This window comes from Camelus ferus, chromosome 13 (assembly GCF_009834535.1).
Source record: "Camelus ferus isolate YT-003-E chromosome 13, BCGSAC_Cfer_1.0, whole genome shotgun sequence".
Classification (NCBI taxonomy): Eukaryota; Metazoa; Chordata; class Mammalia; order Artiodactyla; family Camelidae; genus Camelus; species Camelus ferus.
In genome coordinates, this window is record NC_045708.1 from 65,195,076 (window position 1) to 65,216,988 (window position 21,913).

Genomic DNA, 21,913 nt, shown 5'->3' on the forward strand with positions numbered 1-21,913 from the left:
AGGGAAAGAAATGCCCATTTTTCTAAATTCCAGTAGAGTTTAAGAATCATGCATGATCATATCACATGTCATTGATGTATTTCCATTATTTTTGGCTAAGTTTATGACATAGCTAAAAATAAGTCATTTGCACAGTTAAGCACACAGAAATGAATTTAGAGGCTCTTCAGACGTCTGAGTTGGAAAATGCCTTAAAATTTTGCTCAGTATTGAGCAATGAGGCTAAGTGACTGTGCAGGTGCAGACTAGTTCTTGGCGTATTTATTTCTAACTATAAATTATGTTTGAATTGATTTAGAGATGATATTGGTTCATTGATAACATATTCCTGGTGTATATTCCCTTTATGCTTTGAAGCAAGACAGTATAGGCAGTGGGCTGATAACTCTAGTTGACTTTCTTCTGGTAAATCTGTCAGGAGGTGTTGGTATCCGGGTTTCCATACTTGTCTTTAAACAATGAATTCTGTATTGAGTTCTCTGTTAGTACTGTGCTTTCAAAATAATGCCTTATTATAGTATACTTTTATTTTAGTTAATAATAACTTTAAAAAATATATAAAGTCTTAAAAAAAACTAGCTGCACAGCATGAACATTATAACTAAGATCCTACTGCAAAAAATGAATTTTTATTTGATCTTCAATAAAGAGAGTTGTAAGTTCTATCCTATTTCTGTTCTTGCAAAGAGCTTAGTGATTAATTAGGGCTGATACGGTTCTTTACATTTCTAAGATGTGATAAAAAAAGGATAATATCTCAAATATTGAGTGATAAAGATATAATATTTTGAATATTTGGAGGAATGTTGGAGCTTTGAGTAAATTGAGTTCTTGGATTTAAATGAAATCAATAAAATCCTCCTTCAACCTTGCATTTGTTATTTAATCTTTGTCCATGTCAGACTGAAACTAGTTTAGCAGTCAGTTTTGGCACGAAGATTCTTGATCAAATGTGACTGACAAATTTGTGATTATTCTGTATTTGGATGTTAGGAAGCTGCTTCCGGTTGCCAGTATTTTTTTTATTTCAGCATAGCGTTACTGCTTTTTAACAAAACACACTCATGTCTTTATTAAAGTGTTGCATGTTCCCAGTGTGTTCTACATCTTTGGCAGAAAACCAACTTAGCTCAGTTGTTTCCTCCACAGAAGAACTGATTAGAAAGCCTGGCTTGACATGATCTTGAAGATGTTTTAATAGGCAGCTTCTTCATTTTGCTACATAGGATAGAATAAAAACCATTCACCATCGTCCTCTAGAAGGTAAATTTCTTATCTTCCCTTCGTGTTTTGAAGGTTAAAACAAGGGAAAAAGCAAACTTGTGATGATATTTTAGTGTCTCAAAGTAGGTTTCTCAGTGAGAAAAATTAGGAGTCTATGTGACTTTTTGCTCCTGAACCTGGGGATTGATAGTGATCATGGCCTCTGTTTGACTTGGGATGAATCTGTCCAGGAATGTCTGATCGATGAGATACGTGCCTTTTTCCTTTTGCCCTGGGTTGGAACTCTGTGACTAAGTAAGCCTGTGACTAGTTCATAATCTAGTCTTCCTCATGACCACTCTGACTTCCCTTTGTTTTTTTTTTGTTGTTTAGAATCTCTCCCTACTTTGCCATTAGACCCATGTTTCTTAAATGGTTTTCTGCCCTTCCCACCAGTGGCTTGCCGTCATGACCTCTAAACCTTGTGCTGTAGCAGACAGTGATAACCAACAGTTGCTGAGTACTTACTGTGTACTAGGCATATTCTAAGTATTTTGTAAATGTATAACTTTATTTAATATAAATGATGCTTATTCTGCTGTTCTCAGTTGCTGGGAGAATCAAATAATTTTTCAAACAATATAGTGAATGTGAAAATGTTTGTAAACGATGAAAAATATAATTTTAAATTGTTTTTGATAGTGATAATAATACATCTGCTTTCTCTTTGCTGTTGTTGTCTTTGGTTTAATGTAATTTAGAATTTACATTTCTTTCTGCTGTAGGCTTTCCGCAGTGCCCCACCTCATAGGCTCACACTTGTCTGATAAGAGTTCAGGTAAATCAGATGATGATTTTCCATGACTTATAGATTTGGCATTCAGATTGGCTGTTCATTTTTTTCCTCTCTTACGAAGGAGTAAAAATCACTAGCAATTCATGTTATTATTTGCTCTTAAAGATAGAAATCTATTTGCTATCATATAAATTATAGAAAACTCCTGGCCTTTTAGCATGATGAAACCTTCCCGCTTTCTTACTAGTTCTCAGCACCTTGGCTGTTTAAGGATATGTGCTTTGTGTGTGTGTATGTGTTGGTGGGGGGAGGTAATTAAATTTATTTATTTTTAATGGAGGTACTGGGGATTGAACCCAGGACATCGTGCAGACTGCCCGTGCACTCTACCAGTGAGATATACCCTCCTCCCCTTAAGGATATGTTTTTATAAAATGCAAATTAATTTTGAATTGTGACAGGGAAATTTCTGTATGAGTGTATGTATACACATGTATGGTAAAACAACTCTTTGGCTTCTGAGTGCTTTTTTTTTAGAGCATTAGTGATGGTCAAATTAGTGGAGGAAAAAGCCTATTCCTTCCCTGTGGAAAAAGTTTTACATGGTAGTTCCTTTATTGTCCATTTTCCCACAGTGATTCATTGTCATATTCTCAAATAGAGGGGAACAATGTGTTTTGTATCCGTAATTTTAATTTATGAATTTCAATTTTTTTCTTATTTTTTCACTCAGATATAGAACAGAATAGGCTGTACGTTTACATTTATTGCTGGGATGATGAGAATTCCAAAGAACAGAATTCTTGGCTCTTACACAGCTTCAGAGGTTTCTTAACTCAGGTCAACAATTATTTGCTGTTCTGCAATCAGAAAATTTGGTAGGCCAGGGAGATGGAGACTGTGAGAGAGAAACTGCGGTGTCACCACCTCTGTCATCATATATTATTGTTATTTCTCCTTTCTGGCATTAGAGCGTTATTCACAAGTCCAGGTCAGCCTTACTGAAGGTTTAATGTATAACTGCTATACACATGAATGAGCAGTGATTTGACTTGCATATTATAGTAACTTTTTATGTTTATGAAGAACTTTTGATTGTCCTAATTAGCAGTGAAAACATTTTGAACAAGACGCTGGGTTTGTTGGGAGCTCTGTTTACTTGCATTTAGCTGTACTTCAAGATTTTTCTGAATTTATTTCTTAGTGAGTTTCCCTCTCCAGGACTGAGGATGATAGAATGGAAGAACTCTGTGAACCGTTTGGATTTCACCTAACCTTCCCCCATCCTCAAACGAAGTTACTGTCTCTAGAAATAATCTTCCTTGAAATTAGGGGTAGTTTAAAAACTTACTAAATGAGAATAGTAGGTAATTTTAATTATGGTCTCATATAAATGGAGTTGTATGTGACGTGTGGAATAGCAGGTTTTGAGATGAGTATTGTTAAATGTTTGCAGTCGACTTTATAAATTTGAATTATGCATTTTCACATTTATTATTCATTTACTTGTCCTGAAAAATTGAGATTTACAGATGTACATGTAATACAGAATGAGTGAAGAAGGCAAAAAGTAGGAAAAGAAGTATTTGTGTAAGTATTAACTGCCATTTTAATGGGGTTTTTTAAAGCCCATTTTGTTTTCTTTTGGCCATTGAGGTATTAAAATACCAAAAAGATTTCTGTAGATGGTCTTTTTAACTACAGTGATATACAACCCTTACTTCAGATTCTGAGGTAAATTTTGGAGTAATATTGTATGTGCTGCCTTTTTCTTTAAGGAGCCGGGGGAAGCATACTCCATACTTGCATTTTGATCACAGAATAAAAGTGAAATGGGAAGGTCCTTTAACTTAGTGGTAACAAGGATGGTTTGGGAATTCCGTCTTCTAATCCTCAGCATGAAGGTTAGGGTATTGCTTATGCCACAGGACTGTTCTTACGGTGATCCCAGAAGCTCTGATTGTGATATGAGGTCATTTTCAATGTAAAATCCATCGAGGTAGAACTTTTATGTATTAATTACGTTTTGACAGAGAATTTAAGACCATGCTGTTATTTAGAAGAAAATTATTTATGATATGTTGGTAATCTTTTTCTTTGGTGGTTTTTAGTTTAAGAAAATCTGGTAAAGTAGTTTATAACTGATTAATGTAGCCCTGATAGGTAAGAAAACTATGGATTGACTTGACATTTCTAAGCTAAGTACTGTTAGATTAACATTAAAGGCTAATGTGAAATTGCCAAAGTGTAAATTACAGATAGTTTTGAGGAGAGCTGTTTCCTTTTTTAAAATATTTTAAATCAAACCATTCTTCTCATTGTCCATGGTACAGTACATAAAATTTCACAGTTAATGTAATACACCCGTTTATTTTGTATTCAAAGCAATCGATCCTTTACTCGCCCCCTTTCCAAGCTGTGGTTGCTTTGTTAAAAAAGTGTATTACGTCTGTTTTCATAATTTTCCCTAGATAACACTGACATTTCAATTTGGTGTGGTATTTTTATGTGATAGATCTTGAGATTCTAATTTTGATGTAGTCCAAATCATTTTTCCTTTGGGTTTTTGCCTTTGGTTATATGTATTAAATAAAGATGTAATAAATACATATGTATATATAAAATCTTATCTAAATGTGTATGTGCTTAATGGTATTTTACCTTCATTTGTTCTTTCTGTAAGGGTCTTCCTTTATGTAAATCTGGTTTCTGACACGTATCATTTTCTGTCTCTCTGAAGAACTTCTAATATTTCTTTGAGGGCAGGTCTACTGGTGACAAATTCTCTCTGTTTTTCTGAGAAAATCTCAATTTGTCCTTTACCTTTGAAGGGTCATTTTGCTGGATACAGAAGTCTAGGTTGGTGTTTTTTGTTTGTTTGTTTATTTTTCTCCTTTCAACACTAAATATTTCACTTCAGTCTCTTCTTGCATGGTTTCTGAAGAGGATTTTAGTCTAAGGCTTCATGTTGTTCCTCTTAGGGAAGGTGTTTTTTCCTCTGGCTTCTTTCAAGATTTTCTCTGTATTTGACTTTCTGCAGTTTGAATATGATATGCCTAACTGTAGATTTTTTTTTTTTTTCAGTATATATCCTACTTGATGGTCTCTGAACTTCATAGAATGTGGTTTAGTGTGTGTCGTTTATTTTGGAAAATTATCAGCCATTGTTACTTCAAATATTTCTTCTGTCCCTTTCCATTCCTTCTTCTAATCTTCCCATCATGCATAGTTAGACCTTTTGTAATGGTCCCATAGTTGTGGATATTCTGTTCTGTGTTTTTGATTCTTTCTTCTTCTTTGCTTTTCAGTTTGCGGGGTTTCAGTTGACATATCTTCAAGCTCACCAATTATTTTTTCAGCAGTGTCCAGTCTATTGATGAACCCTTTAAGGGGATTCTTCACTTCTGTTACAGTGTTATTGATTTTTGTCATTTCCTTTTGACTCTTAGGGTTTCCAAGTCTCTGCTTACAATGCTGACATTATCTACCTGTTTTCGCATGGTGTCCACTTTTTCCATTGAACTTCTTAGCGTTAATTAGTCATAGTTATTAAATTCTCACTGTGGTAATTCTGAAGGTCTCTGTCAAGTTTGAGTCTGGTTTTCATGCTTACTTTGTGTCTTCAGACTGTGTTTTTGCATTTTAGCATGGCTTGTCATTTTTTTGTTGATAGCCAGACATGATGTATTGAGTAAAGGAAAACAGGCCTTTAGTGTGAGGTGTTGTGTTAGGAGTTCGGCTGTGTTTACTATTTGCTGTAATTGTGGTGTCAGAGGCTAAAATTTCCTTTTGGTTGTCTTTGGGCTTCCCAAGTAATTCCTGAGGCTTGTGGTTCTTCCAGCTATACCCCTTATTATATAGGTACTTTATTGATGGTAGGTAAGGGGGGGTTAGGGGGCTAGGGGGAGAAGAAGCATTCTACAATCCTGTGATTAGGTCTCAGTCTTTTACTGAGCCTCTGTCTCTTGGCTGTGACTTTCCTGAGTGTTTCTTAGCTCCCCTGCCCTCCCAACTCGACATTTAGGTGAGACATTTAGAGAAGAAATTCGGTATTTTCCTTCCCCTTTCCTTCAGGTTGGTTAGTCTTTGGTGAAAAGTTTCCTTTGTGAGCAGGACTTTGTTTTAGAGAACAGAGAGTGCTAAGTTATTTCAAAATAGTTACTCCCCCTCTGCTAAGAGCATAAAGGGATTTTTCTCACTTCTTCATAGTGGAACTTGCTGCTGCACCTGGAGATAAAACTCAGGGAAGTTCCCCTCCCCAAGACTGCCCATTCCCTGAGTTTTTAGCTCTCAAGCGAGTTCACACTGAGCTTTCAGCAGTTCATCAGTTATAGCTTAAGTGCTTCTGGGGATACTTGTCCCAAACTATGGGCTTCGGCATCCTGTAAGCTGTGATTCTCTGTGTTTATCTGTCTCTCCAGTTCTCAGGCAGCAGTTTGCTTTGGATCTCAATTCTCTGATGGATCTAAGAAGAGCTGGTGATTTTCCATTTGTTCAGCTTTTTTCTTGTCATGAGAATGGTAGTAATGACATCTAAGCTGTTTATATGTCAGACCAGAAACCCTTAATGATATTTTATAGGTTGTCACATAATTTTATTTTATTTTGGGGGCTTTTCTTTTTCAGTCCATTTGAAATTTAGGTTTGTAGGGATGTAGGGAATAACATATATTTCTAGGCCATCCTGTTATACTGCTTTGTCTAATAATTCTTATGTTAGGTTACAGTACTTCCAGTTCTTAGAGCTTTATATTCTTCAGTACCTGGTAGGGTTAATGCTTCCTGAATAATTATTTGCTTTACTTGTCTATTTATTATTCCAGTTGATCCTCAGAATCATTTTGTTAATAAAAGAAAAAAGCATTAGGATTATAAATAGAACTGCTTAAGATTAATCATATTTTTTAAATAATTTTTTTTATTGAAGTATAGTCAGTTTACAATGTTCTGTCAATTTCTGGTGTACATGTTTCAGTCATACATATACATATATATTCCTTTTCATATGTTATTTCATTTTCATTATAGGTTACTACAACATATTGAATGTAGTTCCCTGTGCTATACGGTATGAACTTGTTTATCTGTTTTATATATAGCAGTTAGGATCTGCAAATATTTAACTCCCATTTTATCCCTTCCTACCCTGCTTACCCTCTGGTAACCATCAGTTTGTTTTCTATGTCTGTGAGTCTGTTTCTGTTTAGTAAATAAGTTCATTTGTGTCTTTTTTTGTTTTTGTTTTTTGATTCCACGTATGAGTGATACCATATGGTATTTTTCTTTCTCTTTCTGGCTTATTTCACTTAGAATGACGATCTCCAGGTCCATCCATGTTGCTGCAAATGGCATTATTTTATTCTTTTTTATGGCTGAGTGGTATTCCATTGCATAAATATACCACAGCTTCTTTATCCAGTCATCTGTCGGTGGACTTTTAGGTCATTTCCAAGGATTAATAATATGATTAGAATGGTAGTGTTATATTTGGACTTCCCCATCTGGAAACATATTTCTCTTTGTTCATTCAGGTCTTCTTTTACATTTTAGAAGTTTATAATTTACTTTGTCTCAGTTACAGAAGTTTCTTGTGAGGTGTTATTTTCTGCATTTTTAAAACCTTTTTGTTTTGAAATAATTTTAAACTCTAATGGAAGTAGCAGTAAAAATAGTATTAGAGTTCCTGTGTACCCTTTACTTAGCTTCCCTGAGTGATAACATCGTATAAAACTATAATGCCACTATCAAAGCCAGGAAATTGACATTGGTATGCTGTTAACTATAGACTTTATTTGGATTTCACCAATTTTTACATGCATTCTTTAAACACATATATTTACATATGACATTATTATTGGAATGGCCTTCCACTACACACCTCTTCCCATCCCAACTCCCCTCCCACCCCCTTTTCTTTTTCTTCCTCTTGCTCTTTGCTGGAGAGCGATAATGCTGTTTATTTCCAGGAAGCTGCTTGGCTAATAGATTTTTAAATTCTAAAGGTTTTTAAGTTGCTTTCATTGAATATTTTTAGGAATGTAATCTTATTTACTAATAATGTTATTTTTGTTTCTTTTTAAAGCACGCCACATTGCATTGGCTAGATTTCTAAATTTTACGTATTTTGTGCCTGATTTTTATGTAATTTTCCTTAGGCTTCACCTTTAAGGAAAATTAGTGGCAAATGTGTACAATTGGTTTCACTAATATCTGGCATTAAAATTAATCATTGATATGTAATGAGTGCATATACAATGTTGCAGGAATTCTGATCACCTTAAATGAATCAGTCTTGTTTTATCCTCACAATCTCCTAAGACAGGCATCAGCATTTTCCTTGTGTACAGATGAGTAGTAATTGGCTTACGTTAAATAATTTACTTGCTTAAGGTCACATTGTGTAGGGAGTGGCTCAAACCAGGTTTTTAAATTTTTTATTTATTTTGCATGTAACCATTCTTTTATATTAACCCCTATAAACAATAGAAAAGATGAATTTTAAGGTACTCAGATGAATTTGATTCTAGGGCATGCATTTATTCTATGGAAGATAGCATTCTAGAAGTGAATAAATTAATTTTATAAAATTCAGATTAAACACTGTTTGCAAACTGATATTTCAGTGTTTAAGTAGATATCAAAGATGTCTTTATTTTTTTAAAGGATAGAAGTACTAAGCCTGCTCCTTTCTCCTTCTGTGTCTTCCCTCCACAGGTATTTGTTGGAAGGTATAGCCAGTACTGAGTATCTAAATAAGGCAAAATTTTTTTAGTTAGATAGATGTGGAATTAAGCATGGTGGTCCAATGAAATTATTTTATCTTTAATTATGAGGAACAAGTGTATAGTTAACCTTTTTGAGAAACATCAAAAGTTAACTCCTCAGCAGTTTAAGTTTAGTATGCATTCTTATTTTTGATGACTTCAAGAGGATATCAAGGCTTTACTGACTTAGTGGATGAATCATAAAATAATAGTATCTTTTATTTGAAAGGAGCCATGAAGGACATTTTACTTAATATTCTTCCCCATGTAGGAATGCTTCCTTCTCTGACATTTTTTAGCATGCTATTTGTGGGGAAAGGGTTAATTTTGTATTCTTAGTTGCAATCTTTAACAGTTTTCTTAATTCTGTGTCACTCTTACGTTTACTGTTGTCAGATTGCCTTTTCTTATACCTTGTACCTGTATGTCCCTTTCACATCTGAGCTGATCAATTTTAGTGTGGCTATATTGCTTTTCTTTAGGTGCTTTTGTCTTCCGCATTGGCATTCATTGGTACCGTCTACCTGTCTTACACTTATTTCAGTAACTTCATTAGGAAGAAGCTGTCAAACCACACTTGTGCTTACAGATCTTAACTATGTAATCAATCCTTTAAAAAGCATTTTATTTTTGTCACTAACCTTTGTTATATGTGTACTCAAACAATAGTCATTCTCTAGTATCTAGCTAGATCCCTTGTTAGCTGTTTTTTGTCTTGCATGCCTTAACCCTGAGCTGTTACCATAACATTAATACTCTGAAATCCTCTGGAAGGAAAGGTATGATTGTATGTTAATTTCTTCTGGTCAGAGGAAAGGTACTTTGGTAGAACAGGGTGCATAAAGTGTACTCTGTTTTATGTTTGAAGGTGGACTGTATCCAGAGACATTTTTTTCAGAAGTTCTGTGCTACGTTAATGAGAAACTGGGTGAGCTTATTTACTTAGTTGTACACGCTTGAAATTAAAATGTGCCTACGCTTTTCTGTATTGGAATGGGGTATTTTCTGGACTTGATTAAAGCACTATTGCTTAATTTTTAAACAAGAATCTTTTTTTCCTAATACTTAAAATATCAGTCACTTTCAATTAAATTGCTGTGAATAATTCCTCCTGTCCATTTCTCTTGAGCTTTTTCATTCTCTTTCTAATTGAGTTCTTTATATTTGCTCTCTTTTGACAGCTTTTTTTTTTTTTCTTTTTTTGGAAGGCGAGGACTCCCTACACAGCTTTTGTGGTTCCCCAGTTATGAAAAACAGTGGGATAAATGTTCACATGTTATAACTTCCCTTTTTTGACTGGGATGGAGTGGATTAGTGAAACAAAACAGAACAACAAAACAGTGAATGTTGGCAAGTGTTCAGATATTTCGTTTTTTTCTCATTCACCTTGGCTCAGTTCAGTAACTGCTTACGAGTAAGTTTTGCAGTCTTGGAAATAAGGAGTTGAGAATAATGTGTGGGTAACTGATTAGTATCCACCTCACAGAGATGTTGGATGGATTGATTCTTAGAGAGCCTAGGAAATGTCAAAACAGTATAAATGCAAACTACTATTATGACAAAGTAAAAGCTGCTTTGAAAAAAAATGTAATTCAGCTAGTAGAAAAAACTTCCTTTAAGGGAGAGACTGGATTTGAGTTTCTATATGATTTCTCATTCTGAATACTAATTAGTACTTGAACATATGTAAAACTTAAGTGGTTTTTTTTTTTTAAAAAAAAAGTTGTGAAGTGTTTATGCAGATAGATTCAATTTAAATCTCCTGCCATATAAAATGTGTAGGAGGGCTTCTTGAGTTTTGCTTTCAGATGTATTTTCTCATTGATAGGGATGAATTTTCATTATTACCACTTGGACTTTTATTTTCTTTAAGGAGAAAAGTGAAATATAATTCCTTAGGAAAAATAAATGTTTCATCTCACGCTTACTTCAGGGTGCAGACCAGATGCAGGTATGTGCACTATTCAGTTGTACAGAAAGGTGTTTTCATCCCTCCCAGTTCTCTGGCTGTTGGATTTGCTATTTGTTTTTGTGGCGGGAAAATTAACCCGAGCTGAAGGATGTCAGGATCACTTAGACAGAAGTTACCGTGTGTTGCCCCACAAAACAAGTGGACTGTTTAATTTTTTCAACTGCGTATTGTATGTGTTTGTGTTTTCCCTTTGTGGAATACCATAACGGTATAACAGGTTTATACTGTTAGGACCTCAGGGCAGTGTGTCTTAACCAGAGTTACTTGCGGAATCACCTTGGAAGCTTTCAAAAATGCTGGTGCCTGAGTCCTGCCCTTCAAAGATGGGTTTGATTGGTTCAGGATGTGGCCTGGACCTCAGCTCTCTAGATGGTTCTCATGTGCAGCTGAGGCTAGAGACTCATACTGGACGTATTTAGTTCAAAGGCACAGAAACATTTTTTTTTAATTAGCTCCTAAAAATCCTTGTCATAGTTACAAGACTAATGTATCATGAATATTTTAAATTACATTTTTGAGTTTACCATGGTCACCTTAAAGTGAACATTGTTAATCCTCCCTATATTTTGATAGTTATTTACCAGATTTGGTCAAAAGACCAAAAAGCCTACTAACAATGAACTGCCTTTAATAGTGAGCTGCTATTTCCTTCAAAATATGAGAAGTAACAAGATAGGCAGAGAAATACTGTTGTCTTGGTCAGCCCCACATCTGACATCGTTCGGGGGGATGAGTAAAATCCCAGTTGGTCCGTTTCCAGCCAGCATGGTTTTTCCACAAGGTGTCTTGTAAGTCCCCCATCTGCCTTCGGGTCCTTTTTCTCTCATTCTCAAAACCTGAGCAGAGGTTTTTGAAATTGTGTGTGCAAACGTTACTGGAACAGATTCATCATTCTAACACTTCGTTACTGTTTACTAAGTGTACATGTTTAAGATCTTCTATAGATAACTTCTCATATGTTATTTTCAAATTCAGTAGGCTATGGTGGGAAGTCCAATTAGACTCAAAGTGACATTCAGTGTTCTACTCAGAATAATTGATGTAGCTTAGGGGAAGGCTGGTGGCCGTCTTCGTATTTCAGTATATTTGGGTATGGGAAAATTAACTAAACCCAAAATCTCATATGATTTTGGAAAATGATGACTATTGAAAACACATCAAAAGGTAGAAAAGCTGCTCACATGCTGATCAAACGTATGTGGCCCAAACATCTATAATCTGCTGTACAACTGGAAAAATGATATTAAGGATAATTTTAGAAGCGTCACTAAGAACAGTTACTGATATGGGTAATTCTTGGCAAAATTATATCATAATTTGTATTTGGTACTTGCCTGTTTTCTGGAGTTTTTCCTACTCTGTCTGTAGTCCTGTGACCCTGTCCCTCTGACTTCTATACATTACTCGATTTGTCTTCCTATGAAAGGTGTAATATCCCCAGACTGTTTCTTCTCTCCCCTGCACTGAGGTTTCTCTTAGCTGTAGAGTTTTCTCTGGGCGGGGCAGGTGGGACAGGTAGGTTGAGAGACAGACAAGGCAGTTTGTACCATATTTTTTCCCCAACCATATATTTAATTTATAGCCTGTGTACCCACCACTTGGATTTATTAAATATTAATATATTTCCACATTCATAATAAAACATCACAGATATGTCTAGGCCTTTGGAATTTCTCACTGAACCTGCTTCCCTTTCTTCTGCACAGGTAACCACTGTGTGGGGTTTATCTTTTTCAGAAATATTTTCATAAACCAAATCAATCTCTTAAGTAATGAATCAAAAGGAATGAAATTTGGAAGGGAAGTGTTTATGAGCAGAAACTGGATACCCCATCGAGGCTGTTAATAGTGATAAAACCAATTCTGCAGCTAGATTTTTTTCATCTGTCTATATCTGAATGTTCAGTGCTGACTGTTTAAAGATTTTCCTGTTAAAAAATTGTGAAAGCTTGAGAACCTAGGCTATAAGGAGACACAAAGGATTAATTCTCCTTTGTTAAAATCTACTAATGTGTGTCGAAATGTGATTATGGCTTGTAGACAAGGAACCCCTGGATGAACAGAATTCAATGTTTATGGGACTAGGTTGTTGGCAGGCACAATTAACAGTGCCAGCACCTCCAAAACCAGCCAGCTCTTTTATCTTTAGTAAATTCTCTGTCAAATAAGAGATCAATCCCTTTAAATTTTAGATAATGAATAGAATTCATTTAGCCTTTAATTTACAGTGCAGCTGAAATAGGTTATTGTTGATTAGATTATCTTGGTTCTCTGTGCTGTTGCATTTGGTTCACATGAAAAGGGCTGAAGTAATGCTGAAGAGGGTGGAACAAAGATTATAAATCTGTCTGGAGTTCAAAAATATGGGTACATTTATTTCAGAAATAATGAAAATATTTTGTATTATTTATAAGAAAACCAACATTTTGGAAGGCTGTTTTTTTTTTTTTTTCTCAGGCAATTTAGGTATTTATTTGTGGGAAATGAAAAAGGATTCATGTGTAGAATGGAGACAGATTTCCTACTTCCTGCTGAGGCAGTGATTAGTTACCCTCCCCCTCCCCTCCTCTGGACCCCCTTCCCACCCTCATCTGCTCCCCCCCAACCCCCCCCCCCGTACCCCCTTCCAGTCTCCTCTCTAAGAAGGAATGAGCTTTTCTGCACTAAGGTAAGATTAGTGTCCTCCTCTGCTTATTTAAAACAGCAACAACAAAACCACCTTTCTCTTCTTCCCCTCTTCCTGCCCCCGCAAAATTAGTTTCATTTCTAAACTCTACCAAATGATTTCTTAATGTCTGCATAGCTTTTGGACTTGAAAGCTAGGAGTCATCCTTGATTCCTTTCCCCAGTCATCAGACTTTCTGGATTCTACCTCTTTACCTCTTCTAGGCTTCCTTTAAGCTTTATTACATTTCATAAGAAGCACTAGATGTTCGAGGTTTTTTCCAGCTTTAAAATACTATGATGACTTTTAAGATCTAAAATTAAATGTTGGAGTATAATATTAAAAGCCTGATAAAGAAATATTAATAATACACGTTCAATGAAAAGTACTGATTTTAGATCAGATTTCTCAAAAAGGATTCTAAAAATTCAGAATAAGACATTTAGAAATTTGTACTTAGTGTGAAATGTTAGTATCAATATTACATATGAATCAGTGAATATTTATCAATATGGCGAAAGTGTGTAATACTGAACTTTACATCTAACTTTTTCTGAAGAAAAAGCTCTAAGTTCTTACTGAAGAAAGAGGAATAAATTTGCTCTCATCAGTCAGTATCCGGGCAGGTGGAACTAGACCCACCAGCTGCTGACCCCGAGGGGACCTGGTATGCCCCCAAAGATAAAAATTTTATTTCAAAATATTTAGTTCTGAAGACTTCTTACAAAGGATTTCAAGAGTCACTTTGAAAGATTTAATGCCTGTCATTTCTTTTGGGGATCCTAAATTATGAAAAGAGACTTAAATAGGTTGACCTTAATGCAAATACTATAAAATTAAGAAAAAATTAGTGGAAGGAGACGTCTGGGAGAGTGAATGGTATCTTGCTATTTAGGATTTTTTAAATGGTGGAAAGCATATTTGCTTTAAGGCTAGGGTGAGCCTGTGTCTCCAACATAGCTATCCCAATTCCTGAATCTGCAAAGACCCATGAAAAATAATATTTTAAACTTTGTAGGCTTTTTTCCTGACATTCACTACCTCACATAGCCACAAAGCAACTCCGGTGTATACTGGACACTCTGCTGTCTCTGCCCTGCTTTCATGATAAGTTTAGCTTCAAAATGAAGATTTATCCTTTTGGCCTATTTCTCGTGTTCAAGCTGCTAGTTTCTCCTTTGCACAAAGCCCACACCTGTTACCTTGTATAGCCTTCTAAATTTTCTTGGGGGTTAATGATTTGTTTCCCTTTGAGCACCAGCTGCAAGCACCAGGGGTCTAACTGACTTTCTGAAAAGAAGTAGGTATTTGAAGTTCTCTTGAAGAAGAATGGGGTTATTCGATCAGGGTTTTGAGAATGAATAAAAATTTGACGGGGAAAATTCAGGCAGGGAGTATGGCATGATCAAAGGTATGAAGATGGGGGCACAAAAGGTATATTCAGCGTATGAGATGTTGTATGGCATGTTAGAAATGTACCGTATTGTCAGGAAACAGTGGAATGCCATTGGGACGATAGGGAAGAGACCATGGAACACAGTGAGTCCCAGCTCATTGGGTAATAGTACTTGTCATTTATTGAATATTTACTGTGTGTCCAAGTCTGTGTCAGGCCTTTTAGGAAATAATCTCATTTAATTCTTACAAGCAGTCTTATGTGGCAGACATTATCCTTTGAAGAAACTGGGGCTTTGGGAAGCTAAATAGGCTGAAAAGACTCAAGCAGCTAATAAGTTAGATTTGAATCCACATCTCTCTTAAACTATGCTACCTTATCAGTCCTCTCTAGCTGATTAAAGTTGCTTCGCAGTGACCTGTAGATTTTATACAAGAAATCTGCAACAAGCACAAACTTCTTATAGACGAGGTGATTTACTGTTATATTGGACTGAGGAAAGAACTATGATCATTCATGTGCCAAGCTTCAGAAGAACTTCAAATATAAATACGCTGCTACAGGACACATGAACTGATGGCCCCAGAAAGAAGGCTGTGTTTATTTTGGATAACAAAACACCGTCTTGATGTCCGAAACTCTTAAAACAAAAAAAGTCTCTGAGACAAATGGTTAAACCTGTGTGTTCAGGGAGACCCTCGTTGCTCTATTTTAGGCTATAAATATTTGACAGGTTAGATCTGGACCGAAAAGTGTCTGGTTTTCGTCATAACGTGGGCACCCACCTCGGCTCCTTGAATTTAGAAGCTGATTCATATGCGTTGGTTCTGATTTTTTTCTAACCCAGAGATAGCATTATTTGTATCTTACAGGAATGTCAAACTGAAATATTGTTGTTGTTGTAGTATGTGAACGTCTTCCATTGAATCACAGCCATTTTGATAACTGGTAGCATGTGAATTAAATAATTTTACCATTGAAGGGATCTTAGTAATTGTCCAGTGAAGTCTTCTTGTGCAGGTAAGGCAAATGAAGCATGGAACTAGGTGATGTGGCTTTGGTTACTTATTCGTTTAAGGCTGTTAGAACTAGAACTAGAGCAAGAACTCTTATTACTAAACTGCACTACTGTATTTAACAAGTATTTAACAAGAGGGAGTTCTGTAGACCAGCGCCCTGCTAGTAGAAGTTTCTTACTGTTTATGAGGCTGGAATCCTAAAGCAATGAATAGTCTTACCTGGGTAAGATATGGGAAGCTATCTGTCACAATCTCCTGTGAACCTTTGACAAAATACATACATCAACTGCTCTTTGAAAACCATTTGGCTAGAGAGCCCATCACTTCAAGAGCATCTCTAATCACTAAGCATAGCCCTGTGGCTGGAAACATGCAGAATATCCTTGTGGTTTGGAAATAGGTGTCTAGAAAACAGATAGCTTAATAATCTAACTATTTGCACTGCAGATGGATACCATAAAGTTATTCTCTCCAGTGCTCACAAAAGACATTTGATTGCATTACCATACATGTTCTGAAAAACGAAGGAAAAAAAAAAATTAGACTTGTGAGATCTCTGATTTTTCCACATGATTATTTTTATGGATATACAGATTCTGGGCTTTTATTGCAAACCAACTAATTAGCCTGCTGTAGTTTCAGGGATGCTGGTAAGAAGACATGAGTATCCGCATTCTTGTACCAGTTTCCTGAGCTCCTCCTACCGCAGGGGACATGAAGTGGGCTGGGTGACACCTGCACACCAGGAGGGCTGCATTGCTGGAGAGGAGCCCTGAGCGTAGGGAGCACATGTGTTTTGCTCCTAAGGGAGACACTGTCTTTATCTTCCATCTGTTGCTTTACAGCCACCCTTGAAAAGATAGCCTGGAGCAAAGATCTGTCGGTGCCTCTGCTTGCAGGGCATGGAGAAATCCGAGAGACCAATGGAGAATTGTCTCCCAAAAGATGTTATGTTATACTAGACAGACTTGGTCACTGATTATTCTTCAATCTAAATATGTTAAAATAAACAGGGTTTCAGAAGTGTGATCTCTGTGTACTTTGTTTTTATTTTGGAGGAAAACTGTTGTTGTTTGTATGTTACATGCCCCTGTAACTACAGTACCATGAAAGTTAACTTGCTTAGTTTTGATGAAGGGTATTCTGGTTAACTGGATTTTCTTTTAAAATATTCAAATTCCATTATGCCAAAAGAATACACCCTGTTCCTCCTCTTGCCCCATCTTTTTGTCTCAAAACATTTCCCTCTGTGCTATTTCAGGAAATGCCTAGAGTGTTCCTGTCACGGACCAGAATCTGTGTGCTAGCAGGGTATCTACGTATGATTGTGTGTCCTGCATTCACAGTTGTTATATGCCAGGCGTTTTTATTTTTATTTAACCCTCACTCCAATCCTGTGCCATTTAAGGAAACGAGACTGCATAGGCTAAAGGTTAGAAGAATTTTCTTCAGGGAGGGAGCAGCATGTACAGAGGGTTTGGGGAAGACAGGTAGCAGAGAGCATCCCAAGAAGAAGAGCAGTACGTGTGAAGGTTCAGAAGAAAGAATGTAGAATTGTGAGTATTTCATGATACTGATATTAACCTAGTTTTAAAGCTGAAGTTTCAAATTCAAACCTGTTGAGGCCTTTGCAGGCTGTAGTCTGTCAGGGAGTGAAGTTCTGATTTTATGGATTTCAGTGGTTGTGCTTATCATATGTGAAACCTTCCATGCAGACGTTTAAAAAATCTGTTTTTTTTTTTTTTTTTTTTGGTGGGAGGAGGATGGAGGAGGGGGAGAAATATTTTGCTGTTTATGTTTTAGTGTTAGAATGCTGCAGTATTAAAGGTACCAGTTTTTGGAGGAGATTGCTTACGAGTTTGCTGTTTAAAGCGTAGTTTTCATTACTGTGTAGTTGTGTATCAGTAATGAAATGTTCAAAATAGCTTTATTTAACTAGACCGCTATATTGCCTGTTGACCAGAAATCGTGGTTGGTTTTTCATTTGAAAAGCTTACCGCTTGCTCCAGGCACAATATGGTCCACACAATATTCTTAAGTTATCCAGTGACATTAGAAATTAAGGTTTCCCTGGTGCCATTCATTTTTAATCAGGATAGAAAAGGTGTTGCTAACTTTTAAAAAAACTTCACCTGTTAGAGGTTTTCATTAACTATAGGTTTTTTTGCAACTGATGCTTTTACTCTAGTACTAAAAGTTTTAGTATATTAAAAACAGATCAGTTAACAGTTCAGCTGACCCTAGTTTTTCTAAGTGTATTTTGTTCAACAGAACTTTGCTGTAATTACATGGTTAATTTAATTACAAAACATTTCTCAGAACGGTATATTCTTGATTGGAGGGTCATAGTGAAGATTAAGTAAAAATATATTTAAAGCACCTTATATAAAACTTGGTATGTAAAAGATTCTCAAATGGTAGTTACTATTCCTCTTACCACGTTATTGTTTTAAAAAGCTGATTAGATTTTTGTTGCATGTATTTGCATTTAAGGGGCAAACATGATAAAAATTTTAGAGTGGAGATTGTCTAAACCTGTGTTGTCTAATAAACACCACCAGCCACAGATGGTATTTAAATTTAAGTTTAATTAAAAATTCTGTTTCTTGGTGCTCCTGGCCACATTCCGAGTGCTTGGTAGCCACATGTGTCTAGTAGTTGCCGTTGATGGTGCAGAACATTTTCATTGTTGCAGAAAGTTGTATTGGACAGTGCTGTCCTAACCTAGTGGTTTTCAATATTTTCATCCCAATTAGTAGAACCTTTTATTCATGAAATTTTAACCAGAATCCAATATAAAAGGTCGGAAGAAGCAGAGATGCTCTTCAGGAGATCCAAGAATCACTCCACTACTCCACTTGACCTCCCCAAGGCCCTTATAACACAGGGCCCTTAGGTCCATGGTTGGAAAGTGCTCCTTTGCTCTTCTTTTTATTAAACTACATTTAATAAATGTGGCTAGAATTATAGAAATAGAAACATCTGTAAATAGAATAAGCACCTCAAAAATAATTGATTGAGATAAGATGCTGGAACCATGGGGTGAAAGATTGTTGGGACAGAATGTGGAGAAATCTTACTAGCTTATCGAAACAAACTTAACATCATAGGATGAACTGATATTAAATGCATCTTGATGTGATGCTCCAAGAAGAATAAAACTTCGCCCGTGTGGCATTTCTGTCAGTTTAAAAACAATGATAATTTAATGAAGAAACAATCAGATGAATTGGTGTCAGGAATCTTCTCTAGAACAGTTGGCTTGGACCCTTGACAAATACTGGTTTCATGAAAGACTAAATAAATAAACGGGGAAATTAAAGGAGACTAAAGAGATATGGCAATTAACTGTGTTGTGTGCTGGATCCTTTATTGAATATTGGATTGGAGGGTAGAAAGGATATAAAGGATAATATTGGAATGATTGGAAAAATTTGAGAATGGATGGTGGTGATAATAATAATGATAATAATAATAATAGATTTTTGGTATAATAATTGTATTGTGATTATAGAAGAAAATACCTGTGCTCTTAGAGGAGTACATATTGATGTATTTAGTTATGAGTGAAATGTCATGATGCTGCAAGTAACTTTCAAATGGTTGAACCAAAAAAGAAAGTTGTATGTGTAAAGAAAGAAAGCACATGTGGCAAAATGTTAACAATCAGTCAGTCTAGGTTTCTCAACCTTTTTGTAATGTCATAGATTTTTTTCTTTCCACATCCCTCCCATGAACCAGTTTTGCCCTTTGAGGGGCAGTATTTCCCCCACTGAGACTGAATGATACAGATGAAGAGTGTAAGGGTGTTCACTGTACTTTCTTACAAACTTTTTTTAGATTTGAATTTTTTTGAAGTAAAAGGTTGGGGTTAAAAGAAGTTGCTTCTTACTCTGTCTGCTCAGCAGACAATTCCAAGAGATGCCCCTCCATCTCTTCTGCCTGATGGTTGCACAGGATGGATTTGTAAAGTTGGAGCAGTCCTTTCAGGAGGAGGTGGAATTGCGCTGAACTTGGGATAAGCAGTTGTAAGCTGGTTCAGCCAGTTAATAGGAAGGCATTTCAGACAAGGAAACAAAATAAGTAAAAGCATCTTAGTTTCTATGTTACATATGTGTTTCATGTTTGTTACACCAGAATTTATTCACTAAGGTTGAGCTGAAAAAAATTTTTGAGTTATAATTTGCCTACAGTAAAATGTATAAATCTTAAGTGTACAGCTTAATGATTTTGGGCTGCTGGGAATTTGATTCTCAGAATTTCCTCCTGTTTAAAGCCAGAAGTAAAACACACTAGTTCCTTGGAGGGGGCAAAACTATTCCTAGTGCCTATTTCTGAAAGAAAGTTCTTAAAGGGGGCCTCATATAGGGAGTATGGAATGATGTAGTGTGTTTCACAGAGCTCGTTTCTTACATCACCGTAAGTGAAAGCTAACGAAGCTTAGGTGTAATTTTATTGGGGGTGAAGGGTGGGGAGCTAAGTAAGTAATCTTTATGCAAAAGTAAAACCTAATGTGTATCAAAAATGATATAAAGATTTTGTATAAAGATTACTTAGCTTGCCCCTCCCCGCCTCTATATATATACACACACACATTCATGAAATATATTTGTATAAAAGTTTGTATAATTATTATATATATATATATGTATGATTTCTTTAAATCTCTTTGTTAATAAGAATTGGGCAAGGAAAGGGCTTAAGCAGCAGTTATTTTGGGTTAACAACTAGGGGTGGATTTATTATTTTAAGAAATAAATATAAGTGATATCATACGGTATTTTTCTTTCTCTTTCTGCCTTGATTCACTTAGAATGACAATCTACAGGTCCATCCATGTGTGGAATCTAAAAAAAAGAAAGACAAACAAATTTATTTACAAAACAAAAACAGACTCATAGACATAGAAAACAAACTTATGGTTACAGGGGGTTGGAGGAAGAGTATATATATATATATACTGTATAGCACAGGAAACTATATTCAGTATCTTGTAGTAACTTATGGTGAAAAAGAATATGAAAACAAATATATGTATGTTCATGTATGATTGAAGCATTATGCTGTACACCAGAAATTGACACATTGTAAACTGAGTATACTTCAATGAACAAATATATATATATATACCAAAAAAAAATATATATATATATATATACACCAAAAAAAAAAAAATAAAGAAGAAATAGGCAAGTGATAATTTCCTTTTCTGGAAATGCAGAATTTAAAAATTTTGTCTTTTGAATCCAAGGTTGTCCCACATTTAGAGGAAAGTAGGCCAATAGAGAATCTCCAGGTAAAGCCAGGATTTTTCTGAAGGACCAAATTTTTTTTGTCTGATTTAATGTTGAAAAGGAATCAGTCAAGTCCTCAATGTTCTTTAAAACATAGATGGCCTAGTTACGTTTAGCTAGAAGATGGTTTCAAACAAATACTCCCAGTTGGCCATTGTGGCTGCAGGGAAGTACCAGTAATGCTTTCATAAAAATCTGGTTTTGAGCAGTGTGAACCTACCGAAAAGGAACTGTTGGTGAAAGGAACTTTTTTCCCTTCGGATTGTCCCCTCGTGATGCCTTTGCTTTAGTCAGTTTCTATGATCTGACTTTTTGCTCTGCTGTCTTGTGATTTTTTTGAAAAGGAAAACCTATTGTTTAGGTGGAAGGGTGGTGTCTTTATAGGGTGCCACTTAAGAAGGTTTTCCTACCAGGAAAATACCGCTTTGGTCTGCGGTGCTCGTCTACATGGTAAATTACCCTGCATTTAGAGAGGTTTATACTGCTGCATGGTTCTCTCTTTATACTTTGAGTAACGTTTGCTTGTTAGTTACACACAGATCTTTGCTAGTTGAATTTAGGGGATTAGGGGATATATTCTGAAACTATAGAATAGAACTTTTCTTCTCATTCCTGAATCTTTGGACAATAAAAATGAATTATATTTAACGTTGAAATCATTTATGATACTGTCATTTGAAATTGCAGATGAGAAATGCTGTGAAAAGATCTGCCACATTTTAAGCTTTATGTTATAAAGGGGGAGATAATTTAACCTAAATTATCAAGGGTTGTGGGCTACAAGTTGTCAGTATGTGCAAAGTG

The 21,913-nt window shown here is 35.7% G+C and overlaps 1 protein-coding gene across 2 annotated transcripts in view; it reads left to right on the forward strand.

Moving 5' to 3' along the window:
- HS2ST1 (heparan sulfate 2-O-sulfotransferase 1) overlaps positions 1-21,913 on the forward strand; it is a 157,579-nt gene that overhangs the window by 10,721 nt on the left and 124,945 nt on the right. The gene's annotated exons all lie outside the window — the stretch shown is intronic.